This window comes from Trachinotus anak, unplaced genomic scaffold (genome assembly GCF_046630095.1).
Source record: "Trachinotus anak isolate AG129_WGS33_773 ecotype Australia unplaced genomic scaffold, CSIRO_AGI_Tana_v1 ptg000002l, whole genome shotgun sequence".
Taxonomy (NCBI): domain Eukaryota; kingdom Metazoa; phylum Chordata; class Actinopteri; order Carangiformes; family Carangidae; genus Trachinotus; species Trachinotus anak.
In genome coordinates, this window is record NW_027273853.1 from 7,324,851 (window position 1) to 7,352,777 (window position 27,927).

At 40.7% G+C, this 27,927-nt stretch overlaps 1 long non-coding RNA gene across 3 annotated transcripts in view; it reads left to right on the plus strand.

Moving 5' to 3' along the window:
• Nucleotides 1–497: 497 nt before the first annotated feature.
• LOC139630112 (uncharacterized) overlaps nucleotides 498–27,927 on the plus strand; it is a 55,920-nt gene continuing 28,490 nt past the window's right edge. Inside the window, exons 1-4 of one of the 3 annotated variants that reach the window (XR_011693121.1) lie at nucleotides 498–950; nucleotides 1,673–1,775; nucleotides 21,243–21,331; nucleotides 22,984–27,715. This is a non-coding gene — a long non-coding RNA (uncharacterized lncRNA). Of the gene's footprint in view, nucleotides 951–1,672; nucleotides 1,776–21,242; nucleotides 27,716–27,927 lie in introns of those variants that run through there. The other 2 variants (XR_011693119.1, XR_011693120.1) reach the window with 2 other exon arrangements.

Sequence of the window (27,927 nt, forward strand, 5' to 3'; positions counted from 1 at the left end):
TTTGTAACTGGGTCAAAAATATTCAAAGATATAATTACACTTGAAATATGAAAGGATTTTGGTGTACAGCGAGTCGGCACACACTATCTGTAATCTGTTAAGACCTTTGTTAGGTGGCCACTGGAAAATGAAGCTCTGCTATGCAGTGCTGAGGAACTGGGAAGATCATTCTCACCAGTGGGTGGATTTATAGGCTCCACTGAACAATGTGTAATACTGTCCAACAGTTTAAAAAGTTTCCTCTAGATTTTGGCCAGTCCCAAAAAACTAAAAAACTAAAACTGTTCTCACAGCCATCACTGGACTGCCTGGTGGAGACCTAGTTGGTTTACAGATGTGACACATGTTTGTATTGCAGGGGCTCATAAAAACTGTTTGATGTAATCCAGTTTGCTCAAAATCCCCTGATCTGTTCCACAGTGCAGCGGCATGTGAATCGAAACATCTGACAGCTGTGCCCTAAAAGAGATGGCTGTCCAGACTGCTGTCTATTGCAACTCAGTTAGCCAACATTAAACTTCATCTTTAGCATGTGAACAGCTCCTGCATCACCACTTACTCAGCACTTTATTAGGAACACCTGTACACCTGCTAATTCATCCAATTATCCAATCAGCCGAGGGTTAAACAAACAATAAATATAGTGTAAGGAAATTAAATGACAAGTTATTAGGTCTGAGTTACAATAATAGTGTAAAGTGATGAGTTTGCTATTTTACTGTGCCTGTCCCTTCAACAAGTGCAGCCAATCAGTCTAACTGTAGCGCCGCCTGCTGGAGAGAGAGAGAACAGACCCGCCATTAAAAACTGGTGACAACAGCAGGAAGAGCTAACAAGCTCGTTTTGAGGAAGGTTCACTTTTATTTTCCCATATTTTTTGTGGAGAATATTATGTTTACCTGCTGTCTGGATTACCGGAAACTGCTTTGTTGACGTCTGAAGACGATTTGGTGAGTTGAAACTTATGTTTTAGTGTATCAATTAGCATGCTAATTTCACTTTTTTTCAAGCTGGAAGTGTAGCCGAAATTGCCAGTAGCTAAGCTAAGACATCGTGAATAAGTTTTATGTTGTGTGTTTTGCGTAAAGTGGATTGAGAAGCTACATACGACATGCACGGGCAAGTTTAGCCTGGTTAGTAAAGTGGGCAGGCTTCAGTGTAAATGAACCCTCACTGTGACCAGTATCCCATCCATGCTGCATTCACATGCTCCTGGGACAGTCCCATTTCCCTAATTGGGAGGTCCTTCTTGGGACTCACATGCTGTTAAGTCAGAATGTGGTAACAGGACGCTACAAAGAATGTTTTTTATTGCTCAGAGCATTATCACAATACTTTGATAGCTGTTTCCAGTATTTCTGTGTTACTTATTATCAGGGTTACTGCTAATTAATAATTTGTCTAATTCATCTATGTCACTCTACATGGACAGCAACTTACAGTTACAAATCCTAATAAGCCTACCGTATTACAAATTTAATGGTCGTAAAAAAAAAAAAGAAATATTATATGTAAATTTACCTCATTAATCAAACATTTCTCACTATCAAGTAGCAAACATTTACTTTGACCGCCATGTTTTTACATATATGATGTCATCAACTCAGCAAGTGATGTAGCAAAATTTGTATAACTAAGATGTTTGCATGTATATTGCATTGTTGAACAACAGGATCACCTGGTGTCACTCATAGAAGACATCGTGTTGGATTGGCCTCTAAAAGACCGACCTACACTCCCAAGATAAGGACAATGATTCATACAGCTGAATTGTGGTAGGACTAAACTTTAAGTATTTTGCTGCAACATGCTCTGGAACTAATTTGGACCTCACTTGTGAGTGACTTAACAAAAAGGATTGATTACACACCGAGTTGTGTGATCATATCGTTTGATGTGTGAAATTTTGAGTTTTGTGTCTCATTTCTGTTATATATTGTCTTTCAAATTACGTATATTTTTGTGCCAATTTGGCGATGCAAATGGATTGTGTTACTGCAAATTTTAAACTTGCCGGTTAAGTAAATTAACAAGATGATAGAACTAAACTCTTAAATCGTCCAACCACAGAGTGAAGCAAGGAACAATTCGAGGGAGACTCAGTTGAAAATTAACTCTTGGAATCAAGTATATCAAATAGTATTATTTAAGTCAAACCAAAGTGAGATAACCTAGACATAAATACTTACTCTTCCCTTTTTTCAAATGCTTCCATGGGATTGAATGCACAATGTCTGCATGTGTGAATGTGTGATTTGGTACAAGTGTTTACCTAAAACAAATTTTCAACATAAGTAGGCGAGCTTCTTAAACTTAGTCCCTTGGTCTGTGGTCTGTTATCCCTAACTCTAGTTATAAACTGCTCCCCTGAACCTGAACTCTGGTCCTAGTTATCTGTGTATATATATAGCGCTCCACCCACATCAAACATCACAATGGGGAAAAGTGCGATCTTAGTGACTTTTACCATGGCATGATTGTTGGTGCCAGACAGGCTGGTTTGAGTCTTTCTGAAACTGTTTGTCTTCATGCACAACAGTCTCCAGAGTGTTAGTGTGAAAAACGTATAGAACTGCTGGCTACAGTAACTCAGATAACCACTCGTTACTACTGTGATGAGCAGAAAAGCATCTTAGAATGCACAACATGTTGAACCTTGAGGTGGATGGTCAGCAACAGCAGAGGACCACATTGGGTTCCACTCCTGTCAGTCAGTCTGAGGCTGCAAAACTGGACAGTTGAAAACTGGAAAAAAACGTAGCCTGGTCTGATGAATCTTGAGGCAGTGGATGGTAGGGTCAGAATTTGACTTTAACGGCATGAATCTATTGACCCAACCTGCCTTAAGTATTAAGATTGGAGTGGTTAAAGTCTCCTGCCTCTATAAAAATACTCTGGCTGTTTGTTTTGTTGTCTGCTGATGGCATCGTGTAGTTTACTTGTTGCTAGCTTAGCATTAGATATGGGGTGGACATAGGTGATTAAAAACTGCTGAGAAAATCCCCCTCTTCCCCTGGTAAGTAAAAGGGCCTCCAATTTAGCGTTGCCGGAAACTGCCTTGCTCATGTTTGAACGATGATTTGGTGAGTTTAAACTATATTTCAGTGTATCAATTATTATGCTATTTCCTTGTTTTTCAAGCTGGATGTTTAGTAGAAATTGCCAGTAGCTAAGCTAAGACAGTGTGAATAAGTTTTATGTTGTGTATTTTGTGTAAAGTGAATTGAGAAGCTACATACGACATGCACGGGAAAGTTTAACCTGGTTTGCAAAGTGAGGTGAACAGCGTGGAGTGGAATGGTTAAAGTCTCCTGCCACAGTAAAAATACGCTCTGTTTTGTTGTCTGCTGATGGCATCATATTAGCATTAGCTACAGGTTGGACATAGGTAATAAAAACTGCTGAGAATTCCCTCGGTAAATAAAAGGATCTCCAATTTTAGCATTAAAAACTTCATGTCCGGGCAGCAGTGTCTCTCAATAACCTTGGTATCTGTGCACCAACTGTTGTTTGTATGTATACATACTCTTCCTCCTCTTGCTATACCAGAGTCACACATGCGGTCTTGCACGGTAGAGGGTGCTAGCTCCACAGCTATATCGGGGATGTTTTCATGCGGCCAGGTGCCTGTTATCCCCCATAATGCAGCTATTCATATGGTGGGTGGTAATCTGCAGTTTCAAGTTGTCCAGCTTGTTGACAAGAGAGTGGGCGTTGGTGAGAAAGATGCTTGGTATTGCTGGTTTAAGTGGTGATGCTCTCAGCCTGGCCCACATCCCTGCTCACTTGCCTCATTTTTGTTCTGCCTGCATCTCCTCTCTGCTGGGCAGTTAAGTGTTCATGCGTCGCACTGGAAGAGTAATCTCTAACAAAATAATGTTTAACTCTCTAGGGGAACGTCTAATACAAAAGTCTCTTAGATTGAAAATCACAGTTTGGGTGTAGGTCTTAATTTTGGTTTTAAGGCTACTACCTTCTGGAGTGTACTGGGCTGCTGCATCTGCACTTGCTGCTGTCCAGAAACCCTTAATTTAGGTTTGGGGAATGTGAGCCTGGCACAATGTGAACCCTTTATTACCAATCAATCATCATTTCAAAGCCTCAGCCTATCTGTGTATTGTTGCTGACCATGTACATCCCCCCATGGCCACAATGAATCTTCTAATGGCTACATCCAACATGATAATGCTCCATGTCACAAAGCAAAAGATGTCTCAAACTGGTTTCATGGACATGACAGTAAGTTCAGTGAAGTTCAGTGGCCTCCCTAGTTACTGATCTGAATCCAACAGAACATCTTTGGGATGTGGTAGAACAGGAGATTGGCAGCATGAATGTGCAGCTGACAAATCTGCAGAAATGATGTGGTGCAATCATGTCAACATAAATCAGAATTTCAAAGAAAATTTTCCAGCATCTTGTGGAGTCCATGCCATGAAGAACTAAGGCACCACCCAGTATTAATATGATGTTCCTAATGAAGTGCTAGATGAGTCTACTTTGCTGCTTTCATCAAGCTTGATTTAGATTAAGACAGCTACCAATACAGAGACTTCAGAATTATCTTCAACTATAGCTGACACATTGTCAGTTGACACACAAAAATAACAGTAAAAATACAGGACATTAGCTGTTGTTTTTGTGTCACATTGTGATGATTGTTTTTGGCTTTCACTGTGCTGTGGAAGGCAGTGGATTTACATGTTTAATAAAGACCTAATCAGTGGCTGGTTGGATTTTTTTGTGACATTGATTGCAACCAGATTTCAGCTTTATTAATCAATCAGTATCTAATGTTTTCTAGATATACGTAAATCTGAAAACTGGTTACTTTCTAAATCAATCAAAAAAAGTGCATCATCAATATTTAGGAAGGAAAAATGTTGCAAATACTAATGACCTCACCACTCAGCTGATGCCCACAACAATTTTCATTGTTACTTATATATCCCGTCTTTCTTTCTGCTAATCATCGTTCAGTATACCTCAAGAACCATGAATTATGCAACATCCTATGCGACCTTGTAACATTTCAGTATGATACCCCATTTGACCATTTTATGGCATTACATACTGTAATGTAACTGACACGTAAATAATGAGGAAGTACGATTAATTATCACTTAAGACCCACCTGTCTTGCCTTGACCTGCCTTAACTCATTTAATAGGAACAATTCATTAATAAAGTGGCCCATAAGTAGATTCACAGATATCATAGGTATTGGAAACTTTAATCAGCATAATAATTGGGCACTGGTTCAGTAACATACTGTAGTATCGAGAAGTCTCTTCCTAACATCTGGTCACATATCACAATTAATTCAGAGTTCTTCCGAGACCACTGGTCTAATTTACTAGCAGTTATTTCAATCATATTTGTAATTTACTCATTCCTTGCCAACTGAGGATTTTGTGTTAAAGTTGGTAAGGTTGTATCTGTTATTCTACTGCAATAAGTGGCGTGAGTAACTTGAGACAAAAATCCACAAACTTCCTTGTTTGGAAATTTATTTAATTTACATGATCATTTTTCCACATGGAAAATAATTCCCCCTCTCCCTTATTTTTAACATGCAATTCACCACAGATATCAAGGTCTGCTTGTATTTTCAAGATAGTAATTGAGCAAAAGCCACCGGGGGTGGCTCATGGATATGTGATGTTAAAGAAAACAAGTGAGATCCCTTTGGCAAAAATGTTTTCCAGCAACAGCTCAGTGGCTGAAGCACCCGTCCCTTAGCTCTCCCCAAAATCCCCACCTGTGAGGTGCACAACCAACATCTTCTCTGGCTGCCTTCTGCTAAAGACTCCTGGGCTCCTCATTCCAGTACGTCTCTCAGCACTGACTCTCTTATCCTCCTCTATACTCTGCCAGAAAAGCACCTGAGGGCCTGCACTCCTGCACAGGTATTTCTGCTGAAAGCTATAATAAATCATTTGCCTTTTGTGTCTGGGCTTTCTGCCTATTTTGCTAATGTGTTTTCTCTCTTCCATCCTGGTTTTGGAGTTGAAAGATGCCTACTTTAAATAGGTCCCGGAGTGTGCAAAGACAGATTCAGTGCTTGCAAGTGATTCCTGGTCCTTGTCATCACTCCAATGCCCCATTTCCCTAGGCTGAATAGGACAGGAAGCATAGTGCTGAAGATACATTGTGACAAGTAACAGGTAAAGGAGAGGAAAAGGAGGGAAAAAGAACAGGCTTAAAATGTAGTAATTGAATATTTTGATTCATAATCCACTGCTGACTTTTATTGCTGTCCACAAGTGTTTTGACCATAGCTTCATATCATATGCCAGTGACTTTGACTGTGGTAAAGTGACTCTGCAGAGGAGAAAGCATATTGTTTATTCAAGGAGGAGAATTTCACATTTTGACCAAATTGACTCTGTATAGAGAACAGCCCAGCAGGCCATGTAAATATCAAAAAAGGTTTAATGAAACCATGAGGGATGACAGTTTCCAAAGTACATATTATCTATGGAGAGGTCACAGTGGGAAAGCGGCCCGCCATCCGTCTGCGTTGCATTTGGTGGCCAGAAAGTCATGAGCGATTGTTGGAATTTTTTGGTCAGAGCTTCGTGTTTGAGCCCAAGCCTTCCTAACAACCCCTTCCTCACTGTGTCATCCCCCCATGCACACACACTGACACACACACATGCACATGTGTGCACACACTCAGACACCCAATTACACGTGAACAGACAAACACACATGCACACACCCTGCCATCCAGCTCAGTGGCTTGGAGCTCTTGCAAAGTTCCTGAATCTGCCTCCTGCATTCTGGGTCGGTGGGAGCGGACTTCCTGAAAACAATGGAATGGACTAATCTGCGGATTTGCCAGTGGATTTGATAAAGGCCTATGTTCTAAGCCAAAGTTTCTCTGACCTCTTGTTAAATACGTCTCATCCTCTCCCTGCCCATCCCTCCCACCCTTGTTCTTTTTATGAATGGGGTAAGAGTGGATTACCAGAGGTGCTGTGTGTCTAATTAAAATCTGCACTCTGTTGCATTCCCCCTTACTCCTATCCCTCCATCTTCTGTCGAATATACACCCAGACAATCCTCACATTCTCTCTTTCTTTTGGCATTTTGGCACAACCATTAGTTACAATGAAAAGGCTCATGCTGATGACTCCCAACAGCAGTAAAGCGCAGTGGTGACAGGGTCACAAGTCAAAGGTCAATCCTCAGAGGTCAGGCGGAGGTTAATAAGGTGTTTTGTCACTTGAAGAAATGTCTAATCTCCCTGAGACTCAAAAGGATGCATCTTTCCTTTGGCAAACTTCACAAGTAGTCACCAACCCCCCTCCTTATTCTCCTTATAACCTCTTCTTTCAAGTCCACTCCTCTTTGTAGTCCACCCTTTGTAGTTCATCTCAACACGACAAAACTTTTCAAAGCCGTGGTTTGTCCGGGATTAATTTACGGCAACATTTCCTAAATCCCTCCTTTCTATCTGCTCATCATCTTTCATGGAAAGCTGTCCTGCGCCAGCCTGTTTGAATGGCTAACTAGTTGATTCCCGTGAAACAATTAAAATTCCAGCCTTTGGCCCGCACTCTGTGAGCTGTCTTGAATCTTGGAGCTCGGTCGGGCACAGATGCAACTTTGCTGACAGGAGCCCACTTGATGAGGGTATTATTTTAATGGAAAAGAGTTGCCTATTCATTATGTGCATGTGGCCATCACTGAGACACAAAGCACAGATAATGACAGGAACCAAAAGCTGGCAGAGTGCCAGGTCTGCTAAAAACGCTGCCCACTTGCCAATCTACAGTGCCAGTGACCCAACTAGACAGCTGCAGACAATAAAGTGGAAAACCGGGCTCCTTTATGGTCTTTACGGAGCTCACAAACATCACATTTACGTTTCTACTGTCACTCATTAGACTTGTCATTTATTTGACTATATAATACAGTTTTATTTTACTCAAAAACCAGGAGTAGATTTCTTTCTTTTCAGCAGCGATAGCCTGCTGACTGTTTTCACAGTCTTTCCCAGAAATAGATGCTGCTGTGCTGAGGATAGACTGGAGCTGAAGCTGCAGAATGCATCTGGCATTCTTACGCCCATGTTTCCTGTTTACCATATTATTTTCTTATGCAGTGCTTATGTCCTTGTGGGTGGGCATGAGTATCTTTGGATGCATGTCTGTGTGCATGTGTGCGAGTGTGTGTGACTGCTTCAAAACATCATTCATAAGAATTCATCCTAAGGCTGAATAGATACTGTTTCTAACTGTTCACAGAAACTATCAGTGCAACACTTTACTTATCAGTGCAACAATTTACTTCACTTCATTGTGTGAAACAGGGCAAAAGTGTGTTTGCAAAAAATACTTGGCTACTCCTATGAGGAAACCCACAACATTAGGTTAAGGCCATGTGGTGTGTTGTGCCACTGATGGCGAAGAATGTGACATATTGAGGACAAACAAGCTTTTCCACAAACAAAAATATGGGGAAAGCCCACATTCGTGTTTTCCACTTGTTTGTGAAGCAACCACACTGTTATTGTTTTCCTGTCAATATGAGTTACAGTAGTGTGAGAGGACTTGTTGGTTTTCTCTGTAATGGTCCGTTTCCCTGTGAAAGGAATCCCCGGACATTGTCGGACTTTGCTAAGGAAGCAGTTCCTCAAATGAGTAATGAATGTCCACAATCATTTTGGTTCTTAGAGAAGAATATGTTTTTGCAGTTTTAATCTTTGTATTGCAGCTTTGTATGCAACATTACAACATTATAATATAAAGACCCTTTGGGGCAATGCAGATAGTTGTAAGTATCAATTTGACATGAGATACAATAGTGTGTTCATTAAATATACCACAGATGTAATTGTAATTTGTCTTTATTTTCTGTAATGAGGCAATAAAATTTCTTTTGGGATGCCTATTTTTATGTTACAGGAATAGTTCACTGTGACATGTAGCTGACACATAGAGTTAACTGTAAAGAAATCTCTAGAAGGTCCCATGGTCCCTATGAAAGAAAAATTTTGGATTCTGTCTTCCTCTTATACTTTAGGTCTCAAAGTACTTTATAGTGCTATACTTGTCACTTGTTCAGAGACAGTTTTTTAAGGTGCTCAGTGGTTTATGGTATTTCCATTAATAAATAGTTTCCCTTCAGTGTAATACACTTATGAATACTAAACAGTATTTTTGCATAAACCTTGAAGTGACAGACTCAGATTTGGTGCACTGAAGGCTTTTATCTTGAACATCTACATAATTTTAGTCAAGAAAAGGAAAATGAATTTAGCTCTGTTACTTACTCACAGGCAGACACAGTGGAGGGAACTCTGAAGACTCACTCACAGTGAGGAGCAACGAGACATTCACCATAGTTAATTTTCTATCAGAAGTAAGTGAATTACTTCTCAAACCAGTGTGGAAAAGCAGGTGGTCCAGGACTGATATTAGAAAACTTTTAAGAAACAGAATTCGCCTAAAAGCGCCATAGACTCCCCAAGAAAAAGCGATGCAGTGGAAGACCTGGTGAGAAAAAATGCTGGTTGAAGAGAAAATCGTCATCATGGTTGTTTTTCAGATTCTCCTTTGAATGACTCTTGTCTCTAAATGCAGCCAAAAATCAATGTGACAAGCCCGCAGTGACGAGAGAGAAGTGGCAGAGACAGGGCTGTGGGTCTTTGCAGTCACAGGACTCACTGTCTGGTCAATGTAGTGGCAACTCAAGGTTCCTAAGGCAGTGAACTTGACTGCTCCAGGCATTGCTCTGCACATTTTCAGTGACATTTTTAGGCATTAACAGCTTACCACAATACTATATTTTTTTACCCAGTGACAAAATGTAAATGATGAACTGTAGCACCACAGAGTCTTACACAATACGATGTGGTTCCCTTTCTGAATGCTCTGTCTGATTTGGCAAAAAGACCTTTAATAATGTCTGTTTTTCCCTGAACTATATTAATACCATTTAAGATTTTTTTTACACTAAAAAACTGCTTGAATGTTAACCAGTTGTAAATTGCTCAACAGTGGCAGTCGGTGAATCCCTTGAACATCCTCTACTGCATGTTTAAAGTGTAACGTATAAAGTTCCTTACTCCTTACAGTCAGCGGCTGTCGGCGGTTATTCGTCACTGATGTTCTCTGTGTGGTCAGTTATTTCAACGGTGGGTTACAGCTGCTCTGCTTTTGCCGTGGCTCCCAGGCTTCTTGCGCGTCCTGCGGTTTGGTATCACCCAAAGGTGTCTGATGCATTTGGCCGTTGTGCTCGGGTGGCCTGCCCTGCGGTCGCCCTCTGTTTGGGTTTCTGCTTCATGCTCAGATTAGCAGCTATCTCCACTGGGCTCTGGCTTTTCCTGGAAGCTGCCTCATTCATTGAGTATTTGCTTATGTTTCAGTGTGAACTGGCACACTCTTCCGCGTTCCAGATAGCCTCCGCTCTGAATGGTTCAGCTCCGTGCCAGGAGCCATTGTGTACTTCTCTAAATCTCCAGCTATTGATTTACAGTTTCAACTATGGACGGTACAGCCACTTAAACCTAGATTTGATCTTTTTGAACATAAACAAATTTTTAAATCACATAATCAACCATAATGACATACTGTACTTGATACAGACATTATTTTGTTGATAAACATGCATATTATACATTTTTATGTGTGTGATAGCTCTGTTTTATATCTGGATAACTCACTGACTTCAGCTGTGTGTACACCACCTATTGTGTCTGTATGGTGTTTGTTGTGTCTGTGGGAGGCTAGTGCAATTTACTAGTTTTATTATCAATATATCCTATTGCACATTATTGCATATACAACAATCTCCAGTAATAATGAGGAATGCCAGTTTCAGAGCTCAGAGCTTTGCATGAGATGAAGCAATATCAGTTGCGCTGCCAGACTCGAGTTAGTGATACCCCTCTGGAGGGTTCACTACACAACTCAAACATGATCAATCCCAATAAAGCTGTCACATAGTGCATAAAGATATCATCCTCAGACCCTGCTCATCTCCCCAAAGCATTTTGTCAAAGACCAGGGACATCTCTCCTCATGATGTATATTGCTATACAGCACGCTCTGCTTGTAAGTTTATTCCTTCGTTAATGAGTGTATCTTGTTCCCCCCGAACTGCAACGAACAAATTGGCGGAGATGATTACACTGCCTTTTTGCAAACTTTATCTGCTAATCTCTTGTTCTCTCAGTTTCATTTACCCTCCCTCTTTCTGTCTGCTTGGTGGGAATACATCATTGTCTCAGCAGCTAGTGTGTTTCAGTCTCTCTTTGAGTGATAAGTAGAACCCCTGAGACGTGCCAAGTGCTGTTTCCCAGAGGTTTACCAAAGGACGTCGCAGCACCTCTCTCGCTCCTGCTGCTTTCATTGTGCTTATTTGCATTCATGATTAGTCTTGCTCTACTGGAAGTGTGGCCTCATCCCCACGGCATGAGTCCAGGGCCTTTGTTGGGCTTCTTATAATAAATGCAAAGCCTTGCTTTCTTGATTGGCTCTATCATTGTCTCATTAGCTGCACTGTGGTTTCCCCAGTTTAGACCAGTAAACAGAGATGCAGAAGCTGGTATTCCTCCTCTGCAGGCTGAGATAGATGGAGAATCAGATAGCGCTAGATAGATGACGGGATACAGTTGCACAGGTTTTAGTTACAAAACACAAGCTTCCACTGAGCCAAGGCTTGAGCTGGATGTTGTTGGAAATTTTCCAAACACCAGTTCTGATAAATCAAATTTGATACCGCTCATTAAAACATTATTTTTCATCATGTCTTTTATGCCATTGAGTAAAAGGAGATTTAGATATTTAAAAACAATTCAAAAGACACAATCTAAGGGAGAAAGAGATACAATAGAGGATGTGGGTGAGGCAGTTGCTTGGCAGAGTTAGAGGGGGGCTAACACAGCGGCGGTCCAAGCCCTGTCATTCTCACGAGAGCACTGCTGGTTTAGATTTGGAAGCCAGGGCACAGTGCCAGGGGCTCTTTTCACTGGGGATGAGCCACTAATCTGAGTTTGTGTCTCACTGATGGGGCTTCCTGACCATTTGAGGACGTTGTCATCATTGGTTAATGTTGAACTTGCTCACGGGGGGGGGGGGGGGTCACAGGAGCCGCTGCCAAGCAGCCGCAGCAGACAGGGCAGGGGAGGGGAGGAGGGGAGAGAGAGGAGGTAATATGCCAGTGATGCAACAGACAGAGGTGTGTGGCTGAGATGCTGCTATTTTCCATTCCCAAAGGTCTCATTCATATGATACAGAAACTTAATTATTTTTAACTTGAACTGTCTTTCAGTATTTTAATTTTATTTTGTCCTCATTGTTGGAAGTTTAAAAAAACAAAAAAACTAAACACTTTTTTGTTTTGTTACTGAGAGTCGGATATGACAATCAGCACCACTATGCAGCTGGAGCCAGCAGCGGGTTAGCTGAGCTTAGCACAAAGACTGGAAACATGGGGCTCCAGTTCTGTGAAGTCCTGTGAAGATAACAAAAAATGTCTTCTAACACTTCTAAAGCTCACTAATTAACACTTAGCATCTTGTTTGTTTAACCTGTTGTAGAAATACCTTATAAGAATGACAGTTTGCTGTTTTGCAAGGGGTAATATGCCGAACAGTTTCTAGGCAACCAGCAGCAACTTCAGGAGGTCACAAGAGAGTAACCATAAGCCCTGTCACCCTGCTCCTTTTTCTCAAGATACAAACTAAATGTCCAAAATACAAATTTAAAATGGAATCATAAACTGGGAAACAGTCATTGTGATCCAAGTGCAGTGCACCAAAATTAATGTTAATCTGTCTAATCTGTGAAGAGCCATTTTTGTACATCATTAGGAGAGGAGAGGGTGCTCTCTCTTTTTCTTCTTCTAATAGTTCATCTATAAGTAACTTATAAGGCACCAATTTCTATATCATAAGACCATAAGATGTGCTGAAAGCTGATGATAAAGGGACCTTGTATTAAGATTATTTGTCAAAATACTTCCTCTTCCATTATGTGCAACCAACAGTAACACAGTGCAATATGGAGCAGGTGTTTCATTTTCTGTAATCTTGTATATTCCTCCTTAGTTTTTTAGCTATTACCATGACTTGGCAGATATACTATAATGTAGAATCTACTTTTCATAGTAGTAAACTGTTTGTCTCTGGTTAAAGACAGCATCCTTTCAGTATTAATTTCAGGTAATGTTTCTAAAACACTGGTAAACGTGTGGAGGCTTCCCTCTTCTATTACAGGTCTCAGTGCCAGACTGAGAAGACTTTGTGTAAATCTCCTCTGCATAGCAGACTTGATATTAGCAAAGGCTTGCGTTTATTTGAACAGTCATAGCGAACCAGGTGGCTGGGGTTTGCCACATCAGGTCAAATCAGATAGTCTGTTAAGTTGTCTTTGAAAAGTGTAATAAACTTTCTTCCAAGCACTTTCCTGTGCTTGTCTAAACAGCCTTGGATTCATTTATTGTCTTATGTGGCAAATCCTACAAATCTGGCACCTCAGCAGGCAAAAACAAACAGTAGAACAGTATTTTCAACACTGTTTGACCTACGTCTGCTCCAGAGGAAGAGCGGCTACAGTAGAAGGGCTATAATTACTCTCCTGGTTCCAGCTGAGAGCTTTTTGAAAGGAACCAGCTCCTACACCACAGGAAAGGTGTCATGGTTTAGCAAGGTGTGGGCACAGCACATTCCTGGCATCGCATGCCAACCCGCGGGTGGAAGCCACCCTGCTACCGGCCCTCATGCGGCTGGTGAATGGAGGCTGTTGGATGGCGAATGAGGAGCTTCAGGGATGGGTTCACGTTGAGGTAAACAGAAAGTGTGACTCACTGCTAGTCCAGACAAATGCCACCCGAGACCACAGACAGATAAGTCTGCCACACAGTCTGTCAGCTACAGATGATGTAACAGGAATCAGACCACCACCCACCCTCCTCTTCTCCCCTGTGCTGCGTTTTTCATCTGCCTCTTTGCTGACAGCTTGGTATAGGCCAGGTTAGACCAGGCCAGTCGCCACAGAGCTCCCTATTCCCTCTACTCTGTGCCTCTTAGTCACTTCCCAGACTAAACCAGCTGATTCCTGCTCGCCACTGTGATGCTAAAATAGTTGCATTATGTGATTGCCATCTGCCCAGCCAGACATGAGCTGTGTTCAATAAATTGTGTTCTTCTTTTCAGCATCCCAGACACCCTGCTTTAAGACGCAGATGGGAATTCAGCCTGATGTTTGTCACACAGCATTTTCTCTACAGCCAAGTGAGGTGCACAGAGGTGTGGCTTTGATGTGGTTCACAAGCACTCGTATTACCTACATGCTTAACATTCATCAGTCAGGTAAAGAGAGGAATGTGTTCACGGCAGTCTTGGCTCATTGCACCTCAGATATCACACCACCACCATGCCTACCAGAATAAACATTCAGCAGAAAGGGAAAACATGCTGCTGTAATTCCCATGGGAGAAACTGAGGGAGTAAAAGCTTCTTTCTGTGGTTGTGGTGGTCGTGCTGACCTCATGGAGGATTTCATGGGATGATCATTGAAAAGTGAGGTCAGCTTGGTCATTTTACGGCACCTCATCAGTGTGGGTGTATATTGATTTAAATGAATGCATGGATGGGTGTTCATTGCCTGCTTACCTCTGGTTATATAGCGTAACTCATCCATTTAGATTTTTCTTTCATGACGGATTTAACTGCAAACTTGGCTCCTGACAGAAGATTAGACTGCGCTGCTGATACATGAGACAAAGCTTTTATTTCCAAATGTAATCACTTTGACTAACAGGTCTCACAAAAGTAATATGCCAATTTGAACAGTCAGGTCAGCTCCTGTTGATATGATTCACAGTAAGCAAAGAATGTGTCTGATATGTGAAACACAGCAACATATCACCTAGCAATCTACCACTGCACCACGGGCAAAGATATGAAAAGTTTTAAACAACATGATTATTTTAGAAACTTTTCATGATAATTAAGGTTTTCCAGAGAGTTCAATTTTCAGTATGACCAAGGTCCTAACTTATGGATGTCCTCTACTTATTTAGTTGTAACACATTCTTTCCAATTAAACATGTTTTTAAAAAAGCTTACTATTTTGTAATTTTTTTTAAATTACCAATATCACCAATATCATCAACACTGTGAATGCTCAGAATCAAAGCTTATTCTTGACCTTGGAAATAGTACTTTGACAAAACAATTGCAAATGAAGGTCCACATAAGTATTTTTTTGCTGGAGCTTTCAACCATTTCACACAGTCTTCCTCAACAAATTGAGTTCTGATTAATCTCCATCCACTGATGAAGACCTTTTTACATATTGTATGTATGTATCTTAAGCTTATTTTACTGTTGCCACATACAATTATTGGTCATTCCTATTCATATTATTTCCTATTTCCTATGTTCCCGTGTTTTGTTTTCCTTTAGTTTTTCCTTTCATTAAATTTTCCTCTTTTTCCATTTGGTGAGATGTTTTTATAAGCCCTCTTGTTTTTTTTTTTTGTTTTTTTTTTATTATAGTCTGCAAAGAAATAAATAAACTAAAATAAAAGTATATGGTTAAAAGCTCTTGAAAACGTAAGTCATCCTTAAGAGGGGTTGGTAGAGGTAATGAATAAGCCCTTTCCATTATCAGTATTATTATTTTAAAGAACAGTGATTTAAACTTTGATTCAAACTTGTGTAAATCAGTGAAAGTCAGCATTGAAAACTCAAAGCTACATGAGTTGCATGTCTGCGCGCCTCCTCACCTCTCTGCAGCCATGTTTGTGGATGCTCATCGGTACTGTATGTTTTTCAGCTCAAGCACACACACCAACCTAAATACACACATATGTCTTCACATTTGTGAGTACAGAATTATGCCAACACTTCAGTGATGCAGTGAAAATGCATGATGGGGGGCTTGAAACAGTGACAGCTGGCTGTATGTGGGTTACCATTAACACAGGGCCAGTAGGACACAGCTCTCAACACCAGCCAGCAGAGCTGCTGAGAGGGGTCCTGGAATTTACACGCATAATTATCACTCTCTGCTCTATGGCTTTAAGAGGCTCACTGTACTTGTATGTGTGTGTGTGTGTGTGTGTGTGCATATTTGTGTGTGTAAGACATATAATGGCATGTGTGTTTGTCTATGTGTGGTTTTGGGAATAATGTCACGTTCAATTGTATCAGCATCACTCACCTCTTCAGTAATTCATATTTTGGTTCAAGCTTCTCTTTTGTTTGTTTTGACAATTCAGTGTGGGAAACACAAACATACAGTGAACTGCTACCTCTCTATTTGTGTTTTTCATGCCTACATAATTCTTCTTGTAGTCTGAAGTATCACTTACAGGCACTGTCTTGTGTTGCTGTAATACATCATTAATAAACTTGATGTGAGCAGCCTTGAGAGACGATCTCTAAGTTGCTTTCTCTAACACTAGGTGTCAGTGTCGTGTCTAGCTCTCATGGTGCCGGCAGCAGACTTTCCATCCTCCCCTTTTTACTGACTTTGAAATTCTCTCACTGAACGACTCATTAAATGACAGAGACAGGATAATAGTTATAGATGCTCAGTTTCGAATTTCACTTTTGCAGATCGTGTTAGGGGAAAAATAGGGTGATGACATGGCACTGTTATGACTCTTCATTCCACCATATTGAAAGTCTCTCATACAACAAAGAACACACAATAAAGGGTTATATGTGTGCTTGGTAATAAAGTGTTTGAAGTTCGGTGTTTGCAGATTAATTCATAAATTAAGCTTGTACTCTTCTCCCTCTCTCAAGTTTTATGAAACACCCCATAAAAAGGCAAACACATCTTTAAAACAAAATTCCTCTATTAAAACTCATTTATAGATTAATACAACTGGTTCACATTCCTTTGAGAGTCCATAAAATAGAACCACATATCATGGCCGATTTGGTATCGTACTGTTAAAAGAAGTAAATCATTAAGCAGGGCAGTGCATGACCTGTTGAATGTGCTATTTTTAAATAGCCCAATTAACACACCGTTTCACTGAACAGACAAAACTAGCACCTCGACCTCTCTTGGGGCCTCTCAGTAAAGACCTCAGTGTGCTGATAAGGGTATTGAGGGCAACACACTCCATTACACCTTCATCTCAGGACAGAAAGCAGAGGAAGACGGGTCTGCAGAATGTCAGCAACTTAATGGTGATCAGGGGGTCAACAGCATCCTGCACCAACAAGGGAGAAAATATCTGATCTTCCACATCTGACCAGCTTTACTTCCTTTCTTGTTAGATCTCTTCCTCTTTCACGGAATTTCATTACAGCCATCTCCTCCTTCCTTTTCTCTGTCCTCACATTTTTTTTTGGAACCTTTGTTTTGGAATGACTGCACAGTTATTTTAGGCTCTGCAACTGCTGGTAGCTCAGCTTATGATGATTATGCAGATTAGTTCGTTCTGGAGAACCAAGCATTGTTACTGGAACAAGGAAGAAGACTGGTGTTCCTGGTTCAACAAACCAAACCAGCCTCAAGGCATTACAGCCACATCACAGCACTCAAATGTAGCACCTTTCATTTGTATATGAAAGAGCATTCCATTTGTGTGCAGGAGCTACCTCATCCACTTTTCTTTAGCAGTTTTGATGATAGTATGGCTTCATCCAGAGATTGCATGTCCACCCCTGCTGCTTTAGCTTAGTTTCGTCACTGGACCCTTCGTGGTGTTTTGGAGCATTGAGCATACCACGGCTGGCATCCTGAATGGCTGTAGTAGCCAACTGACAAAGCCTCTCTCTGTGCTACACTGGCCCTGTACTGGAAATACAGGTGCTTGGTGAAGATGTGATGATTGTGTCTTCTTTGTCCATTAAAGGGAAAGGTAATGCGCTTTCAAGAATGGGTTGTGTCACTGATGTCACCGTCACAGGCTGTCATCAATTGGTTACCAAATGTCAAAAAGTTTGTTCTTATCTAATATCAGCCAGTTAAGGAAAAGGGGAAAGGAGGAAGAAAGTAGAAATGCATGAAAGCTGAATCCTGCATTCAATGAACAATAGCCCTCAACACTGAAGCATTTTGGTGTCTGTCTGCGATTACGTTAACCCAAATGAACCAACACCAGCTCTGAGCTGTGAGCCAACAGTGCGTGGTTGGCAATACAAGGGGATGACCGAACATTGACCAAACGATATAATCAAATCAAACATCTTAGCTCGTAAGCTTTTATATGCTACATGTTTGTGTGAGAGATAAAGGTACTTGGTGGCTGGTGTATCTGTCGCTGTGAGGTCATGTGGTTGAGCTGGTGTACCACGGTGATGCAGCACAGTGGTCAAGGCAACAAAGAAGTGAAGCCACATAAATAGTGTTTGTTTTTCAAACACACACACTGAAGGTGAAGGCTAATCTCTTATCTGGAGAATCACAAGTATGCCTTCCAAGTTTAAAAAGAACGTGGGACTCCATGTGGAGCTGGGTGCCTATATGGAGTTGCATGCTTTGCGCGTCATAGAGGAAATTGCAAGATTATGCCTTAGGCCTGGCCAGTAGCAATTACTGAAGAAGTGGCCTATAATCTGTGGTTGTTCTGTGATGTGTGTGAGTATTACTGTGATTGTGTGGAGGCCGGGATGGCATTGTTGTGCATATTTTTGTACTCTTCTGTAAAGGTTGCTTGTGTTTAGTCACATGCGTATGATATGCACTTCACACCTCACCTTTAAGATAAAAATTGTTTTTAGATTCAAAATGTGATGAGGATGATGATAAAGTATACTACAGTATATTTTGAAGCTTAAAGACCCGATAATGCTTTTGGTTTGTTTAGTTTTCAAAGATGGAAACTGATCATTGCAGAAATTACACACATTTAACTATCAAGGGAAATGGGGCATCAACTTTTGAACTACACAGACTAGTAATTACAAAGTCGTACAAAATAAAATCAAGGTGTTCATAAATATCCCGGAGACAGTAAAAGCCCCTTTTTAAAAGTGTCACCTTTGATCTCAGAAGATCACTGGCATATATTTAATTAATCATCAGTTTTTCTTGGCTCTCTCTCTCTCTTACTTTCGTCACCTTTCCCCTTGGCACCCATTTCCACACCAGGATTAAAGTTTCTCTGAAAGTATTAATGAATATAAAGTCATATTTACCAGCCAATCATAATCTTTGTGTCATTAAGGCTTGATAAAAGCCCTCGTCTGGAGGAGAGCACCTGCTCTACCTGCCATCAGCTCCTCATGTGCTGCGTGCAGCTGCTGCCTTGGCTGGCCCATTGCTGGTTCAGTTCCAGGCCTTGAAGCCTTTTACCATCAACACTCACTCAGAGCTACCACATTAAGGTTGGTGACAAATGACCCCCGAGGTCATGGCAAATCATAACACCACATCATAACACCTCACAGCAGCTCATGACAGCTCAGAACATCTCGTTCCAGCCAGGGCTTTGATGCATGCCAGTCTGATTAACCACAAATGGAGGCAGAGCACTGACTTCATCTGCTGGTGGCGCAGTTAGGGATTTCCCAGGTAGAGATGTAAGGTCATTAGGTCAAAACACATCTGAAATTACAGAAAAAGGATGAGTGGAGCTGGGGTCAATGTGAAATTAGAAGTCAGGTTTCCATTCAAATGTAATACAGATTTTTCAACGGCCTTTCAGCAAATCGTCGAAAGAATTGAGGTTTGTTTCATGTATCAATAATCATCCTAATCATTTCTTTAAAGTGGCATTTTATGAAAATGTGGTTGTAATTAACACTACTAATACAGTCAGCCATTGCAGCAACAATAGTTATGGAGGAGAAATTCATGGAAGCAATTAAGACTTTTGTAAATCTCTGCCATACAATGATGAAGCAACACTATAAAACCTACTTTCACATCAAGATTGTAACCATTAACAAATTAGATGACATGTTCACAAGCCAAAACACTTTGCAGCCGATTTTCCACTTGCTTAAAGAAATCTTAACGTAAACACCTTGAAACACCCCAGAAGCTGAAAGTCAGCACTGTATATGTCCTGTTTGTGCACACCTCAGGTTCAACAGGCATCCAGTCTTTGTGATGGCTGTGATCACTACATGGTAAGGCAGACACCTACATTAGTCAGCTATATAACACTGATCAGGTCACTGAGGTCCTCTGATCAGTAGTTGGTTGTGCTCCAACCCAACTAACAAACTGTGCCTTTGAAGTTATGTGGTGTCTCGTCTAAAATGCTTGTTCACAGTAGTTATCAGATGGTTTAATGTCAAGATTATCTGTTCAACATAGCTTGCTAGTTTTCTCCGTTTTGCATCAGTAAAGAGTTTACTGAGCGACAGGGCCCACCCTTGCTGAAGTACAAGGCACAGCTGTTGCGCTTATGTAATCAGTTCTTTTTCAAACACATGATTGATTACAGATTGAATTTTTTATTTTTCCCAGTTTTATACAGCAATTAGCATTTGAAATGAATAGTAACATCCCTAAGACTCACTCTCTTTTTGCTTGGCCTGTAGATACTATGGAGACCTTTATAAAGGAACTGAAGAACCAGTGGTTGAGGCTGACCTGTATAGTTTTGTGCATAAATCGTGTATCTGAATTTTATGTCTATTGTTTGCTTTTATTGTGACATCTGCTCCACGCAGACAGTATATAAATAAACTTCACTTACTTACTGTTGACATAGTGTGAACAAAGTGTTTAGCTTTTCCTGATACTGGGTTACTTTTACCCATGTTTTTCCCATTTGAATGTCATCGACTTGCCTCCTCCTCACACCTCATGGGCTCTGTTTGATTACTTGTTCTGTGTCGTTCTCCCAGAGAACTGCAGGTCTGCTGCAACTCTCAGTTCTTTAAAATCAAGGCCTACACCTTTTCTGTTTGTCACTGCATTTTGTTAAATCAAATGCATAAATCATTTCTTACACTGCAACCTTTACTCTGTGTCTCTTATTTTCTATTTAACGCTTTCTTTCTATCTAAATGCTTTTCTTTTGTATTGCCTTATGCTGTTTTTACATTTTGTTTGTAAAACACTTTGAATTGCCTCGTTGAAATTTGCTATACAAATTAACTTGCCTTGCCTATGTGGAAACAGAATGGCAGTGGTGTTTGCGCTGTGGAGTGGAGAAGACAGGAAAGGAGGGATACAAGAGGAGAACGGGGAGTGTTTTATTTGAGAAATGCTCATACATTGAAAAGACCCTCTCTGTCTGTCTCTAGCCTGTCCTGCGTTTCCCTTCCCTCTGTGCTGATTTATGGGCTTGTCTGTTGCTAGGATACGGACGCGCACAGTGGGTCTTCATCACTCCGAATGGACGAGATGCACTGCCAGAACCTGGTCTGGACTCGGAGCCAAACTCTAATGTGAGCACAGAATGACCTGCAGTTACCGTAACACAACCTGCCAGTCTGAGAAAACACAAGCATTAGCCAGTGTGCATGCTACATGTCAAAGTCAGAACAGATTGGATCAATAACCTGATCAAATAACAGACAACAGCCAGTGGACTGCTGTTGAGAGACCCAAGTTTACATCTGCCTGATATGGGTATGGACTCCAGCAGTAGACTACTACTACTACTGCTCTCTTGCTACGCTACCTATCCGCTAACACGCAGGCTAATTACCGCATAATGACTTAATAAGAGCTGCGGGTTTGACTCAGCAGGAAACAACTGTTCTGTTTTACATCCAGTAGCATGCTCCTGCAGCATGACTCACCCAGCTTGGCCCAGTCCTCGGCTCCATGCGTGCGGGGAGACAGTGCACAGGCCTGCCTGCCTGACTGACTGCCTGACAGACTGATTGACACAGAGAGGGATGAAGGGGGCATGTGGTTTAAGAGAAAAGGTGGAATTAAGGGTGAGATAAAGTGCAGTTGTTGTTATTGAGATCTGAAGGAGAATGAGTTCTTTTGATAGCAAGCAGGGAGCTGTGAATTAACTTTTGAAAATGCGTTTTCAATCGTGCCATAGGTTTCTTGCACCAACAATATAATTCTCATCAAGATTTACTCAGTAAACCTGCACTGATTTTTTTCTCATTTTCTTCTATGACTTCGACAATAGGAGCTTATTCTGTCTCACAACATTTGAAATTAATTGATTACATCATACAGTATTGATTAGAGTATGACACTAAGCAAGCAATTTCAAATGTTTTTGTGCATCTGTCTTCACTTTTTCTCCAAATTTTTGATTGCATAATAGTAAAACTACAAAGTAAAAACAGCATGGTTTCATTAGTATGATTATTCTGGTGTAATTAATGTGACATTATTCACTGTACAATTAAAGTTTAATCAATGAAATGTAACTTCAAGACTTAAAATAATTCTCTGGAATTAGTACTGTTCACTGGAAAAAAGAAAAATCCTGCCACATATGAAGAAAACTTTCTCAGTCCACCTGCTGGCGGAAAAAGAAGCGGGTCAGGCAATGTTTAACCTCTGAGATTCTATAATCCTTCCTTAATGCTGGCTCACTCTTCCACTTAAATGGTCTGCATGTCTGAAGCTAAGCTGACAAGACGGAGGTATTGACATGAATCCGGCAATAAAGGACTGCTGGCTCCAGTTTGTAATTCCTTCTGAAGCCAGTTGGCTTATGCAAATAGTAGACCACCCGTTACCACTGAGGAAGGAGCCCACTATAATGATCCTGCAGTTACTTTAAAAGAGAAGTTTGGTGCAATGAAAGCATGAATCAAAATCATTTTCATTGTCAAATACAATGATTGAACTAATGCAGTTTACCTTTACATTCTTAAACATGTGACAGCACGCTATGTGTTTGATATACTGTTAATGTTTTCAGTCTTGAATGATTTATACAGTCACTGAATCTGCGCTGTTTTGTTTTTCTCCTTGACTGAAGTGATTCAGATGTCATGACAGATGTTTGTAAGCGGCTTAAAGTGCCAACGTACACTACATAAATCATGAAATGAGAGTGCTTGTCTGAACTGAGAGCAACAATATAAATGATTAATTGTGAAATGATGTGAATTGATTTTAGATGAAGAATTAGGTACAAATGTACAACAGGAAAAACAGAAGACACATTATGGGCAAGTATACTCTTATTATACTATTAATTGCAATTAAGGCTACAAAAAATAAATTATACTGTATTTCATTATACAAAACAAAAATATTCACCAGCATGTACCATTCAAAGAAACACCCCCCTTGTAATACAGCACTTTTACTGACACAGTATAATTCACCCAGTTGTAAACCAACCTACATAACCTGGTTGTGAGCTATAAGATGAAGCTCTACAGTAACAATATAGATCCATCAACAGGTGGTGTCAGTGACTGATTGGAGCTGCAGTGTGTGTCCCCGGCAGGAGTGTTGTTGGAAAGGATGTCACTCAGCCGCATCCACTCTCACTGGATGAGGAGGAGGCACACCTGCAGTCGCGCTATATTTCTCTCTCATCACATCCACTGAGAGTCATTCACAAAGACAAACACACTCTTCTTACACACTCAGATTCTGCGTGTGTGAGTATGTTTATTTCTGCACATGGTTTTGTATAAATTTGTTTCTCTTTTGGTGTTCTGCTCTCGTGAGTTTGCTTCATTGAAAAGAAATGACTCAATCTAAAAAAAAAAACTAAATGATGCATGTTTTTTTTTAATCCAACTGTGATCTGAAGAAAGTTAGCCACTGAAACTGTTTGCCACAGTCACTATTTTTTGTCGAGCTTTACCTGTTAGCATCTTCACATTTTGCTGCTGTGCCTTTATGAGCTGAATCACACTGCAGTGTTCCAGCCAGCTTTCTGTTAGAAAAAGAGATTTTCTCTAAATGGAGGGAGAGTGATATTCTATCAGTGCAATTCAAGACAGGACTAAAGCTCTGTTGAAAATTGCTAAACTTGGAAGAGTCATTACCCCTGCCAAGGAGGTTATGTTTTCACCAGTGTCTGTTTATTTGTCAGCAGGATTTGCTTAGGGGATGGGACATGGGCCAGTGAAGAGCCCATTAAATTCTGAATCATTTACTGTGATTTTGAATTTTTTTTCTCTGAAGTTTGGTGAATGTTGTTTAACATTGGCCTTGGCAGAGGCCTGCACTCTCTGAGTGCCCTCCAGTTTACTTTAGGCTCACTGGGTAAGTATAATGCAGTGTAGTCATCCTTCCTAGCAACTGTCTGCAGACAACTGAGAGAAATGAAAGGTCATCTTTTTCAAGGACTTGGGGAAACATTTCATTATTGCTTTGACCTTCCCTCTATGACTGCTTATTTGCTTTGAGATGTCTTACAATTGTTATTATATCTTTCTTTTTTGTTATTTTTCAAGTGTATTAGAGCTGTTTTTAGTACTGTGTAGTGGAAAAAGGAAATGCTTGGATTAAGTAGCAAAAATCCTCCATTTTGACTGGAACATCCTCATTCATTATTTGCTGTACCTGATAGGGGCAGTTTATAAATCAATCATTATCTTGCACTAGTTATGTGTTCTTTTTTGTGTATTTGTGTATTTTTTAATGTCTACTGTATGTGCCCATTTAAATTGGCCCCTGGGGACAAATAAAGTTTTTTGAATTTAATTGAATTAATATGGCCATTTAAGGTCTCAGACATTAAAGCATTGGACCACACAGTTCTTTTTTTGTCCTGTGTCTACCTGCTTTGATTAATAACTGAGCTCAGTGACTGGAACATTAGAACACAGTGACAAATAGGCAGATCTAAAAGGTTTTGGACAGTTAAGTGTACACTTGGTAGCATGGTTAATGAGATATGTATTACAGCGCTGGAACTGGTTGACTGTGTGTGTGTGTGAGAGAGAGAGAGAGGAATAGTTTTGGCCATAATAAGTGGTAATCAATTAGGAGACACTAGGCTGCAAAGTGAACTGATGACAACAGAGTATTTCAGTATTTCAGTGATTCAATCAGCACAGCTAAATGTGTTGAACTGTGCGAGACAGATGTGAGAGGTGTCCTTGTAATTCTGCTCTTTAATGCTTCAACTGGTAGACCCTATGAGGATGTTTTTATAGTGGGTTCATTCACAGAGCATTGGGTTGCACTCCTCTCCGAACAGGGGGGAAAAAGACTTGCACGCCATTTTATTTGTGTTTGCCTTTGCCTTGGCTTCTTGTGAGGTGCATTTTATGATGTTGGGTGAATTCATGTCTTTGTCATGCCTGCGGTCGAGCCTGTGAGCTCAACATGCACTCTGTATTTTGTTTTGAACATATGATTAGCAAATAAGCAAATGTAATGCTCTTGGCAAACAAAAAAGCAATATTTTGCTTTCTGACTTTCTGAGAAGGCAGATTTATTTCAGGAAAAAAAAATACGGTAAAGTTGAATTTCAGGAAATAAAAAGACAAAAGACAACCTAACCACCTGCTCTTAATTTTACTGGAATATGATCAAAACATGGTTAGCTAATCAGGGCCAGATGATCTTAATGTGCAATCTGTATTTGGTTTAAAAACTAGAACTTAAAATGGACTTATGCACTTCTTAAGAACCCAGTGAAGCCTTTCAACTGTAACAACTAAACATGTTGTGAATTAGTGCCCGAATGCCAAATCGAACCACAAACCGGTCCAATATTGACCTTTGAACTTGACTACAGCATACTCACCAGCTTGATGTTGGCACTCCCTTTTCTTCTGTGTTGTGCTGTGGTGTGTATCATTGTGTGTACGTATGTGTGCGTGCACATAGTCCGGTGGGTGTTTTCTGTGAGGATATTGAAGGCTGTCATGCAGACATGCATGGGAAAGGTTTGCCGTGGCCTCATGCATTTGTTCATGGCAACACAGCGTCAGGCTGTTTTTTATTTGGGTTTGCTAAGTTGCAGGACAGGGTTCATGGACCTGCAGCCAGCCTTTAATTGGTAAAAACAATTATGTTTTCAAAAACACATTTTATGGCTGTCACCAAGGCAGTGAGGAGAGAGATGGAAAGATATGTATTTATTCGCACATTAGCTGTCACGGCATATTTTGCACTGGCTATAAATATGCCAGCGGTTGTAAAGGAACTCATAAATGATATTAACTGTGTATAAACAATTTTGATTAGTTACTCATGCTTTAAATGAGCTATTTGGATTTTTGCTCTTTGATTGTTGCTTTAAATCAAGATGGTTTCAAAACCTCCAACTTAGCTCCATGCTCACGTTGATATGTTTGTGTGGAAATGTTGTCTGTGCCTAAGAACACACACAATTTTGCTCCACTCCTGCCAGGTGTTTGAAGCTCCCTCAGTGCTCTTGTAATGTTTAACTAACAACTGTGACTCTTTTAGATGTGAGGGTAGTCACGGGAGGGCGCAAATTCATGAGCTGGGAATAACACACACACACACACATAGTCACATACACGCTGAATGATACGTGCACTCATATAACATGCACACACACTCCTTACTCTAACAGCCCTGAGGGATTAGTAATGGTTTCTTGGCAATGAGCCTGGTTTCTAGCACCACTCATCATTGGGATCCCATATCGAGGGGATTTTCACTTCACCTCACAGTGTTTTTCTTGCTGTACACTCATATGTTTTCATCTTGACAGCACATGTTAAAAGAAGAGTGATTATTGTAATCATGGTAAAACATAAGAAGAGTTCAAGAGGGGACCACATGTTTGTCTACTTGCGGTTACATAAATTGTGTGTTCTGTATTTCTGATGCGTGCGTCCATGTTGCTTTCACAACAAATCCACTAATGGTTTTATAGCAGCTAGTCACCATGGCAGCGCTGCAGGCCAAAAGAAGTGCACCCTGGGAGGACAATATGAGTGCGTTGAGTGTCTTCAGGATTAGGACCACAGGGCTATTTTTCATTTCACCTTTGGGCCACCGAACAAGAGAGTAATGGGGAGCATTGCCAACCCCAGCATCTAATCTCCCTTCAACACTTGAGGCCAAGCAGCAGGAGGGTGGGGGGGTGGTCTGGGTGTGAGTCTGTGTATGTGTGTGTATGTGTGTATTTGTATGAGAGTAGGTAAGGACCAGATGATGCATGCTAACAAGTGCAGCCACAGAATATTAATCACATTGTGCTTAGTCTCAGCAGTGCTTTGGCTGAGGAGAGTATCAGCATTCATGACATGTCCACACTTGAACAGCAACACACAACCTGCTACTTTAACTCATTTCATTAGCTGCTTGTGTGTTTTTGAGCTGACACACACTATCCTGAAAAGATTTGCTTGGATTGGGTTGAAGGATTTCTTGTCTTGAGGGGAAATTCCAGCATTTATCAACCTAGATCTTATTTTCATATTTCTGTCCATTAAGATTATGAATTATGTTGAACGTGTTTTAAATGGATCTTTACTGCAGTTAGAGAAATATTCCATCACAGGCGTTAACTCTCCTCACCTGAAGTCATGAAGTTTAACAGTGGAAATAGCAGAGTGCAATGTTGTTGACACCATCTATACACATTCATTCTTATCATATTAGATTTTCATCAGCTTTTTCATCAAGATTAGGCTGTTACATAAAAACACTGATGTTGCACTGGCATCAAGGCTGTTGTGTGACTGTTAAAAGCCGATACGGATGTCATGCTGACGTCTTCAGGTATACAGTACAGAGCAAACTCACCCCAAGGGAGAAAGACTTATGAGACTCAGCTACCTCCTTCTAGTGTGTTGTACCTCCAGCCAGGCGGACTGAGTGGTTACCTGGGAGAGAGACGAGCATAGCACCCAAGCACATATAAACACACCTGCATGCACGCACATACACACACACACACACAAACATGACCATGCACATCCACACACACACACACACATACACAAACATGACCATGCACATCGTGTTTAATGGTTTCTGTGGAAAGCTGCCAAACTCACTGAAGGTCTCTCTGTTTTTCTCCTCCTTATTCCCTCTATCCCTCCCACTTTCTAGTCTTTTTCCCTTTACCCTCTGACCATCTCTCTCCATCCCTCCCTCTCTCTCTCTCCCT